The sequence below is a fragment of the Heterocephalus glaber genome, unplaced genomic scaffold (genome assembly GCF_053883595.1).
Source record: "Heterocephalus glaber isolate CG9 unplaced genomic scaffold, H.glaber_assembly_v1.0 deba00000347, whole genome shotgun sequence".
In the NCBI taxonomy this organism is placed as follows: Eukaryota; Metazoa; Chordata; class Mammalia; order Rodentia; family Bathyergidae; genus Heterocephalus; species Heterocephalus glaber.
In genome coordinates this window covers 49619305-49630187 of record NW_028258143.1, presented here as the reverse complement: position 1 = coordinate 49630187, position 10883 = coordinate 49619305, and positions in this window count along the sequence as shown.

The window sequence follows — 10883 nt, the reverse complement described above, 5'->3', positions numbered from 1 at the left end:
GCTGGATGAACTCAGATGCAGAACAAAGCATATAAACAAGAAACAGACCCATTGCTTCCCTTGCCTCTCCCATGGGACATTTCTTGCTAATTCTGCAGAGTGAGATATCCACCAAGTCAAAGGAGCAAGACTGAGAGGCTCCCTGCCTTCCATTTCCCCAGCTCAGCAACAATTTATAACAAAGGAAATCATTCTGAGACTCAGCGTGCTTCCAGTGCTGGGCCTGTGATAGCTCAGTCAGGCAGGCTCCATTTCCTGTGCCCAAGTGGCCGGGCCTCGCCTCCCATTCTCCATGGTCCTCCATGGTTTTTTTTTGGTTTGGTTTGGTTTGGTTTGGTTTTTTTGTTTGTTTCTTTTGTTTTGAGTCAGGGTTTTGCTATGTAGTCCAGGCTGGCCTCAAACTCATAACAATCCTCCTGCCTCAGCTTCCCAAGTGTTGGGTTAGAGGCATGCGCCACCACACCCCGCTTTCTCTGTGGGTTTTTTGTGACCAGGCTCTGGAAATAAAAAGAGAAACCTATATGTAAAACTGAACTGAAGTATCACCAAGTTGTGTAAAAGAATTATGGCTGCTATTGATCAGTTTAACATTCGTTTTTAATTCTGCAAACATGAGCTTAGCCCTGAAGGTCCAAAAATAAATAAAATTTAGCCTGTGCCCTTTGCCTCGAGTAAGCATGTAGCCGAGTTACATTCATCATGCCTTTGTCTAATGAGCATTTCTTTATAGAATGTGGACAGGAAAGAAACAGGATACACTGGTTAAAAACTTTTTTTAAAAGTATATTATTATTAATTTCAGGTTATTTAATATCCTGTGATCTCTTTTGGGTTCCCTCCTCCCTCCCTTCCGTGCTGCTTCCTTTAAACCTTAGTACACCAACATTGCCAGTAAATGGATGTGTTTACTGTAAAAACAGAGCTGAGAGTTACCAATGGGGGAGATTCTTCCTGCCCCAGCCTCCTTTGTCTCTGGACAATGCAAATTTTGCTACTTGCAAAAGGTGTAAAGAGGTTTGTTCTGATTCTGAGTCAGAGCTGATGGACACAGAGAGCCTAATCACTCTCAAATCTTCGTAGTCACTGTGGAAGATCCAGTGTGAATGCTCCAGCCAGCCAGGAGTCTCTGTACAGCCCCAGATTCAGATTCTTCTGAAGAAAGCAAACTCGTTACCATGAAAATCCACCCTTTGACTTCCTTATTAACTGCTTAGTGAGTACATACATTTATTAATATAATTGCTCTTTGATTTTGTAATTCTGAAAGAATTCATTTAAAGCTGGCCCTGGTGGTGCATGCCTGTAATCCCTACACTCAGGGCTGAGGCCAGAGGATCACCAAGATTTTGAAGCCAGCCTGGGCTACATAGTGAGTTCAAGGTCAGCCTGAACTACATAGCAAGACTCTGGCTCAAAAATTTTTTCATGTAATTAGGAAAAATCCCTTTAGATAACAAGTGTTCAGAAGACTTCATAGCACATAGGCCTGAGGGCCTCCGTACTTAACTGTTTCCATGGCTGAAGTCAGGCCTCAGCCCAAGTGTCATGAGGGCTTTTGCTGACCAACCCATACAGATAATACCTCCCCCGCAGTGGTCTTATCCATCTTCTTCACCCTGATTTATTTATCTTCACAATACTTGTTGCCACCTGATATCTTGTAGGTATATCCAGGTTTGTGGGGCCTGAAGCTCGATAGATGTTTTTCTGGGGATTGAGCCCAGGGCCTTTGCACTGAGCTACATTCCCAGCCCCTTTTATTATTTTTTTATTTTTAATTTTGAGTCAGGGTCTCACTAAGTCACTAAGTTGCACAGGCTGGGCTAGAACTTGTGATCCTCCTGCCTCAACCTCCCAGAGCGCTGGGATTACAGGCGTGTGCCAGGATGCCCAGTCTGAAGTTTTAAGGAATGGGGCTTCTTTAAGAAATAAAATATAAAAATTACATTAAAACATTCGGTATAAAAATGAACATTTATTTAGAATGTGAAAAGAAATTGCAACAAATTGCAAATTGCTAGAGACTTGGTGTTTCTGTTCTTTATTCTAAAACTTCGTTAGATAATTTATCAGGAATCCTTATGTAAAAATGTTTAGTTGCTGCAACCTGACTTCCATCTGCCACCTAGAATATTCTGCAACCCTCAGCAACTCCTAGCCCACCCTGGGGATCACAAGAAATCTGACTCTTCGTATTATATATTGATCTGCTTTTGGTCAACTCCATCAATAGAATGCCTTAAGTCTTGAAAGAAGAGACTTTTCCTTTATGCTCACTGCTTTATGGCCAGGGTCCAAAACAGTACTAGGTACAGAGAGGTATAAAACTATACACATTTCTTTAATAAATTTTATCCCCCCACCAAGAAAATTCACTTGGAAGAATAATCCCTCCTCCTCTACACTACACAGCAGGCACTCTCTTAACCCTGTTGTTTAGCACTATTACCTTTCAAAAATTAGCTAATCTAAGGTCCTGAGTTCTATCCCTGGTACCAAAGGAAAAAAAAAAGAGCTAATCTGTTGTGCTAACCTGTGTGGGCTGCCAGGGTGGGCTGTACAAAGCACAGGGGCAGAGTCTCACTCCATTTCCCCAGGGTTGGGAGCCGGGTCTGGCACAGAGAAGGCATTCAATAGGTGCTTTTTAGTATAGTAGACGAGAAGGCAGACAAAAACCTTTTCAGTGTGAAATTTGCCATTTACTGCAACTCTCCTTGTACCTATGTTTTTATTCTATTTAAACTTTTTAATAGGTACACACTTACATGCTGATTTAATCAAATGTGAAAATCAAATTTGAAAGGGTAAAACTGTGATAATCATTTCACTTTATGCAACTAAATAAGTACAAATGAATTTGGATTAAGTTGTGATTAATTTACAATCAATCTACTAACAAAAGGGATTTGAAAGAGGTGTAAGTACTTTATACTACTTTGAGATGCATGATTTCTGTTTTGAATTTGCACTCACACATTAAGGAGCAACAAATAGAAAATGCACTTCCCCAGCAGATGTGTTTACTCCAGGTAAAATGAATAGTCACGAGTTTCTTATACATCCCTTCTAAAATATTCTGTGAATATACTAGCAAGTATTTATACTTTTAAAATTTTTTACACAATAGTATATTGTACTCAGTTCTGTATGTTGTTTGTTTTGTCGTTCTGGTTTTTTAAAAAATTAATAAATTGTGGTGCTTACTCCATTTTTATAGCTGCATAGTTTTCCATTGTGCAGCTATGCCTTAATTTATTTAAATCAACTGGAGATACTGACTGTATTTTACTATTACAGACAATGCTGCATCTAGGCATGGTAGCACATGCTTATAATCCCAGCACTCTTGGAGGCTGAGACAGGAGGATCACAAGTTCAGACCCAGCCTAGGCAAGTTAGTGAGACTCTTGTCTGTTAGGGTTTGGGTCTAGATGTCTCCCCAAAGCCTCATGTGGTCATAGGATTGATCTAGAGTGTGTGAAGCTGGAATTGATTCATGATGCAATGCTAGGCTCAAGGGCACTAGGATTAAGGGTGTGAGTGCTACCTGCCCTAAGTAATCTGAATAAAATAAAAGAGGCAGAGAGATGCTGTTAACTCTCCTGTTCCTTTTGCTGCCCTGTGTGTGCCATGTTGTTTCTGCTCTGCCATGCCTGTCTGTCATCCCTGCCTTGGAGTTGGCTGATTATGGACTGAAATCTCTCTGAACTATAAGCCAAATAAACCCCTTCTCCTTTAACTTTGGGTGTCTGGTATTTTGTCTCAGCAATGAGAGAAAAGTAACTAACACATGGGTGTAATCCCAGCACTCTTGGAGGCTGACAGAAGGATCACAAGTTCAGGCCCAGCCTGGGCAAGTTAGTGAGCTCTGTCTGAAAATAAAATTAAGTGAATGAATGAATGAATGAATGGAGATGTAGCTCAATGTAAAGGCCCTAGGTTCAGTTCCCAGTACCAAAAAACAACGCTGCAATGAGTGACCTTCCCACATCGCTTCACACATATGTAGGTATATCTGTAGGATAAATTCCTAGTGGGTTCCGGTTTTAGAACAATAAATAACATTCTTCATCCTCACCAAATGCTGAGCCAAATAAGAAACAAGACAGATGATCAAAATATCACCTTTATTTCTGATGACAGCGATGTTGAGGAATGTGGCTTACCTTTGAAGACAAGAGAGTTGTTCTAAGCTTGAATCTCTTTGTCTTTAATCTTAGGCAGTGTCAGTCAGTCACAGGCCTCCTTGGGTGGACTCAGGGAGAAGAGGGCCTGAGAGCACATTCACCAGCTTATTCTTCACAGACATTCAGCCAAATTCTTCCCTAGAAGAAGTAAGCGTGGATGTGGAGAGGGACCAAGAGGGTTAAATAAGCAGAGAGCTGCTTTGGCCTGGAGAGACAATCAGGAAGTGGGAAGAAACAGTTCCACCCTAACAAAGTTCTATCCAGTTTAAAAGGCTTTTTTTTCACTTGTGATATTTTTCTCAGTTGTCCACTAGAAATGTATTAATTTACAGTCCTTCTAGGTGACTATAAGTACAGTATAGATCCAGATGTATTTTTTAAATGTAGTATAAGATAAAGGTTTCCAATTACCTGTTTATCTGTTCATGTCTCAGTACCTCAAGGGTTTCTCTTTAACTTCCCTTCTATATTTTAAATTATAACACATCAGAATTTTAATTATTGTAGCCAGACAGCATTTCACTATCTGGCAGAGACTGTCACGGTATCCATGAACCCCATCTTCCATGACAAGACCCCAGAGCTTCATCTGGGCATGTGGCTGTCTGCCCCTATCAGTAGACTGACAGATGTGCTTAAGGACATTAACTTTGTTCTTTGGAATCCTCTGGGTTTGAGAAGAGTGACATGAGCATACCATCTTGTAGACTGTATTACTACTACTTTATTTCTCTGCTTGAAACAAAAGCCTGGTAATGTGAGAGGCACTCCTCCAATCAAACAATTGACTGTAAGGTATCCTCCAAGGCCAGAAGTAAACCCGCTCTCCAAGTCGAGGACTGTTACTGGAATATCAGGGTCTTGTCCCACAGTGAGAAAGAATGAAACCGAAACCGCAGACGGAGGAGGTAGGGTGCAAGCAAGTTTATTTAAAAGATATAAAGGCCAGGAAGTAAAGCTCCCTCTAGCCAGAGGAGGTTCTGAGCAAGATATCCACAAGGGCTCTTTGTCTAGGAGATTTTTTGGTTTGTTTTTTTTTTTTGGTACTGGAGCTTGAACTCGGGACCTTGTGCTTGCAGAGCAGGCACAGGAACCACTGAGCTAAATCCCTGGCCTGTCTAGGTGGTTTTTAAGGGAGCTTGAGCCATTGTATGAACAGTAAAAGCTCTACCCTTTGGTAGAGGGTACTCTACAGCTAGGTATTTTTTAGGGTCCAATCTATGCAGAGTTCATACAGTGTCCATGCAGGGCCCATGAGCCCTTGAGCCAATGGCCTGGCTGGTCACGCTCTGGGGAGGTCCCTGACAGCTGAAGGACACTTGGCTAATGTTTTTTTTTGTTTGTTTTTTTGTTTTGCACTAGGGATTGAACTTGGGTCTTTGTACTTGCGCAGCAAGCGGTGAAACCACTGAGCTAAATCCCAGGCCCTTGGCTAATGTTTTTTAAGATCCCTGAGGGTCGTGACGTAGCAGACTCCATTTTAGGGCTGCTGTCCTTACTGCCTAATAGAGTCCTAAGTCTTTTTTTTTTTTTTTTTAATGGTCTCGCTATATAATTCAAGCTGGCCTTGAACTCCGTATGTAGCCCAGGCTGGCCTCAAACTCACTCCAATCCTCCTGCCTCAGCCTCCTGAGTGCTGGGATTATAGGTGTGTGCCACCATACCTGAGTCCTAACTCTTGTCTCACTAATTCCTGTCACACTAGGGGCTGGAGAACTGGGCAGGTAGCTCTCCTTCCCTTATTTTAAATTCTTCTAAATGTTTGAGTTTTGTTTTTGTTTTTGTTTAGCAGTGTTAAAGAGTGAATCTAGGGCCTCACACATGCTAGGTAAGTGCTCAGTCACTGAGCTGAACCTCAGGTTTTTTTTATTTTATGAGGTAGGGTTTATATACATTTCCCAGGCTGGACTGAACTCATGATTTTATTGTCTCAGCCTCCAGAGTAGCTGAGATTACAGGCATGCAGCACCATGACCAGCTTAAATGTTTAGTTTTTACAGCCAAGGAAGGGGGTAAAATAGGGAAGAAGCCTGGTGGTTTCTGATCCTGGATTTATGAGGTGGGTTGGTGTTCTACTCCCACATATGTTTTGTTATATATATATATATATATATATATATTTTTTTTTATGGTACTGGGGGATCGAACTTGGGTCCTTGCGCTTGCGAGGCAGGCGGTGAGACCACTGAGCTAAATCCTTGGCCCTGTTTTGTTATATTTTGCAGTTGTTTTCTCATTAAACTTTCAGCTTCCTTGCTGAAAAAAATTTTCAAAGTTTCAGCTCATCCATTGCTATGGCCAAGAACATCTTTATTTATAACTTATGGAACAAAAAAGCACAGAGGCTCACAGAAGGCGGATGTCACTATGGAAAGATGCCCAGTTAAAGCTACTATTCAAAGTCTCACCGGTATGCAAGATGGCAAACAAACGGGGACTACAAAGCCACAAAATACAATTAAAGACTGAAGTTGTATCCAGCCAAGAGAGTAATGATCATTTTTATCATGCACAATTTAGGTTTAAATTTTTTAATAATTTCATAAACCAGGTCTGCAACTGAGTGATTTTGGTGATGCTGAATGTCTGGATTCACGGGGCTCTAAAAGATGTGCAATTCCTGCCCTAAGCCTTCTTAGAGAAGCTTCTCGTTCAAGGAGACAAAGATTATGGACTCTAGCTCTACAGTGAAAATTGTCCTCTGAACCATGGCCAAAGTGACTCCATCTTGTAGTATACCCCTGCCCCAGCTGTCTAGCCGTTCAGTGTCTCCTGGACACATACTAGGCCAGGTACCATCATCCATCCATCACTGTGGCTGGACAGTGCCTGCTGACACTGGCGGATTCTGAGAAGGATGAAATGGGAGTGGAGCACACATAACTTTTCCCAAAGATTTCCTCCTGCTTTTGCTGTTTTAATTAGCGTCGTATAAACCAGTAGCCTAGCACAGGGGGCATGGTGACTCCCTAAGTGCTGCAGCCCCCTGGTCGTCCATTGCTCCGTAAGTGACCTCCAATAAACCAAGTTACTTGCCAAACTGAACTTGTGCAAGTTGTTGTTTGGACTGTCACCCAGTGACAGGAATGGAGGCCAACATTTCTTTTATATCTTTCCAAGAAATTTATGCAACAATCATCTTGTCACTCTAATTTCTTTTAAAAACCTAAAAGTTAGGCTTACTCTGTTAGCCCAGCTCAGTGGCATGCATCTGTAATCCCAGGTACTGTGGAAGCTGAGGCAGAAGAATTGCAAGTTCAAAGCCAGCCTGGGGAACTTAGTGAGACCCTATCTCAAAAGAAAAAAAGTCTGGGGATATAGCTTCAGAAACCAGGGATCTTAGACAAATAATTTATTCCAGGTTTCAGGCAAAAAATGTACAAAATGATCAAGGAACATACAAGACAGCAAAGAATCTGCCCATAACTATTAAGGTTGTAACCAAAGGGATTGGGAAACAATCTGCAGAAGTATCCAGTGGTCCAGGATGGAATCGACTGATTAGTAAGAATAACTGCAATGAACTGAAAAATGCTAATTGCTTTCAGATTGAAAAGTTCATAACAACTTTTTTTTTTAAGAGTAGGAAAAATTTATTGGGAGAAAGAAAGCTTCTGCCTAAGAGAGAAAGAAGGGGGACAGGAAAGTGGGTTGACTCCATAACAACTTTAAAAAACAATAAATCTAATAAATCACATATGGATGATGCTAATAACCTTATTTTTCCAAACTGGTAAACAAAGGTAAGAATCAAATATTTATTCTGCCTTTCCTATACAAATTGTACCTCTGGGTAACCAATGACTAATCGAGGGAAAGTTTGTTTTTATAGAAACACTTCACCAAAGACACCAAGAAGAGATGATGGCATTGGGAATACCATTTTGTAATCCTTGATGAATCAAGGACCTAGGTATTGAGCATCTATGGCCACTAACCTCACAGAGACAACCAGACATTTGGCAACTTGACAAACACACCACTACCACCTGCGAAGTGGTCTTGACAAAAAGATCAAACTCAAATCTAAATAAATCTCTACATCTAACTGTCAACTCATAAGAGGTACAGAGGACAGAAGAACATTCTCAGAAAAAGCCCAATATTGGGAAAGTAGGATATATAATCCTGCTTCTATAAAAATATATTGCTAGGGGTTGAAAAGAGAGAGAGATGGAAGTGGTAAAACAAAGGCAAAACTGAATTCAGTGTTTAGGGATTGCAGTTGGGTCCCCCACCCACGTGTCCCCTGGATGTATGAATGATGGTAAATTAGAACAAGGATCTTTGCACACATAAAGATGAGAAAATCATCCTACATTATCCAGATAGCCATAAATCCAATGACAGTTGTCCTTATAATAGGCAGAAGGTGATCTGACACAGAAAAAAAAGGAGGAGACTGTGTGGCCCCAAGTGAAGGAATCCAAGGGCCACCAAAAGTGAAGAATGGAGCCTGCGCTAGACCCTCCCAGAACAGCCCTCAGGAACCGTGGCTTCAGACCTCAGGCCTCCAGAACTTTGAGACAACAAATTCCTGTTGTCTTAGCCACCTGGTTTATGGTAATTTTTTGCAACAGCCACAGGAAACTAGAAACACAGGTGATAATATTGAGGAGAGTGGTCCGGGGATGTAGCTCAGTGGTGCCACGCCTGCCTCGTACAGAAAAAAGAAAAAAAATGAGAAGAAAATAATGACCACAGTGAAGTCAGAGGTACCTGAGTGTGACCCAGGTGTTAAGCAAAGTTTTCTCACCTAAAATGAATGTAGTTACAAGGGTATTTGCTCTTTAATAACCTGTTAAACTGCACATTTGTTTCACAGAATTTCTGTATTTGAATTATATTTACCAGTCAAGTTGTTTTTAAAGTCATACCAAAACTACTGATGGCTTTATCTCAAATGTTTGCCTGAGCATAAAGTTTTATAATCCCTTGACTGGGAATAAGGTGGGACTCATATGAGGAAGGAATAAAGAGGAAAAAGTTAAACAGGTAAAGTAGGGTTACAGAAATGTACATTTGGAAAACCGCAAATGCAAGTTTTGTATACCTAGCTGTCTGGGAAAGAACTGGCAACAGAATTTGTGGACTTTCTAATGACAGATATATTTCACGCCTGTAGGCACTTGTAGATATACATTCTTGTGGTCTGTTTTGAATTTCAAAGGTAAAAGTTGAAATGTTAGCAATCTTGTGTACAAACAGGCACAATTTATAGTGACTTCCTAAACAAATACATTTGTATTTGTACCAGGAGTTTGAGCAAGATGCTCAGTTATCACCCTAGTGAACCCCAAAGAGAACCTCATATTTTAACTCAGAGGACTAAAGTAAGAGTCAACAGTTCATGACTCAATTTCAAAATACCATCAAAACTCAAATTCAGAATCAAAGACTATATGATAATGCCTGTGGTTTATGAAGAGACAGTTTTACTGAAATTTTTATATTCATTCCTACATAGTCTAAGAAATGGTGTCATAACTGTTTTTTCTTGTGTTTTTATAATTTATGTATCCCTGATTTCCCTAAATCAGTAGTTAGATGATGCTATATTACCTTCAAAAAGAATCAGTAGCAAATAATATTTTAGAAATTGTGAATTAAATGTCTCATATAAACTATTTTCTAGAGCTCTCAAGCACCTCCAAAATGCTTTTCTGTACAAATAATTGATACCATTATCCTTTTTTAAAGTATGCTATGTATAAATACTGAATAGTTTCTCTAGTGTGAGAAACTGAAAGTGTCAATAAGGACTAAAAGGTATAATAGATAACGTGAAATAGGAAGACAAAGGGAAAAGGGGAAGGGGAAGTGGGAGGGGTAGGGGAAAGGAAAGAAGGGAATGGAATTAATATGAGAAAATGAAAAAATGGAAACAAAGTCTTTGTAAATCGGGAGGGATGGAGGGGTTGAAGGGAGGGCAGGGGAAGGGGGAAAAATAAGAACCAAGAGAGATTATGTAAACATCCAAATTTCCAGTGATGAATGTCATTATATTGTATACCTATAATGTACCAGTAAAATAAATTTTTTTTTTTTAAAGTGTGCTAAATACACACACGAAGTGACTGGACCTTGAGAACTCTAGGAATAAGATGTGGTCCACAATCTCAAATCTGGCCAAGAGATCTACTAAACACTCATAATTACTAACATTTTCAGTGACTAGAGTTTTACTATAGCTGAAACATTCAGGAAAAAATTCCCAGAAAAGGTTGGAATTGAGTTAGGATTTTATAGGACCTAGATAATTGGCAAAGGAGAGGAAGGTGACGACTGCAATTTTTTCTTTTTTTTTGAGACAGGGTAGGTTCTCTATGTAACTCAGATTGGCCCCAGGCTGGCCTCAAACGTGTGATCCTCCTCCCTCAACTTCCCAAGTGCTAGGATTACAGGGATGCGACACCACCATGCCTGTCACAACTGTTCTTGTCTCTCCCATTACGCAGCTCTCTAAAACACTACTGGCCACATACCACTGGTCCAGCATTAACTGTAAGTGTTCTTGAGACCAATGAAATAGTTTATAATTCAACTTTAGACTGAAATAGTCTATAATTCAGTTGTTTTACCAATTCAGACCATCCTCGAACTCAGTTGGCCCAAATTCAAGCAGTATTAACCATGAACACAGTTATTTGTTTTTATTGAAAATACAAATAATAAAGAAAAAATAAATTAAAAACC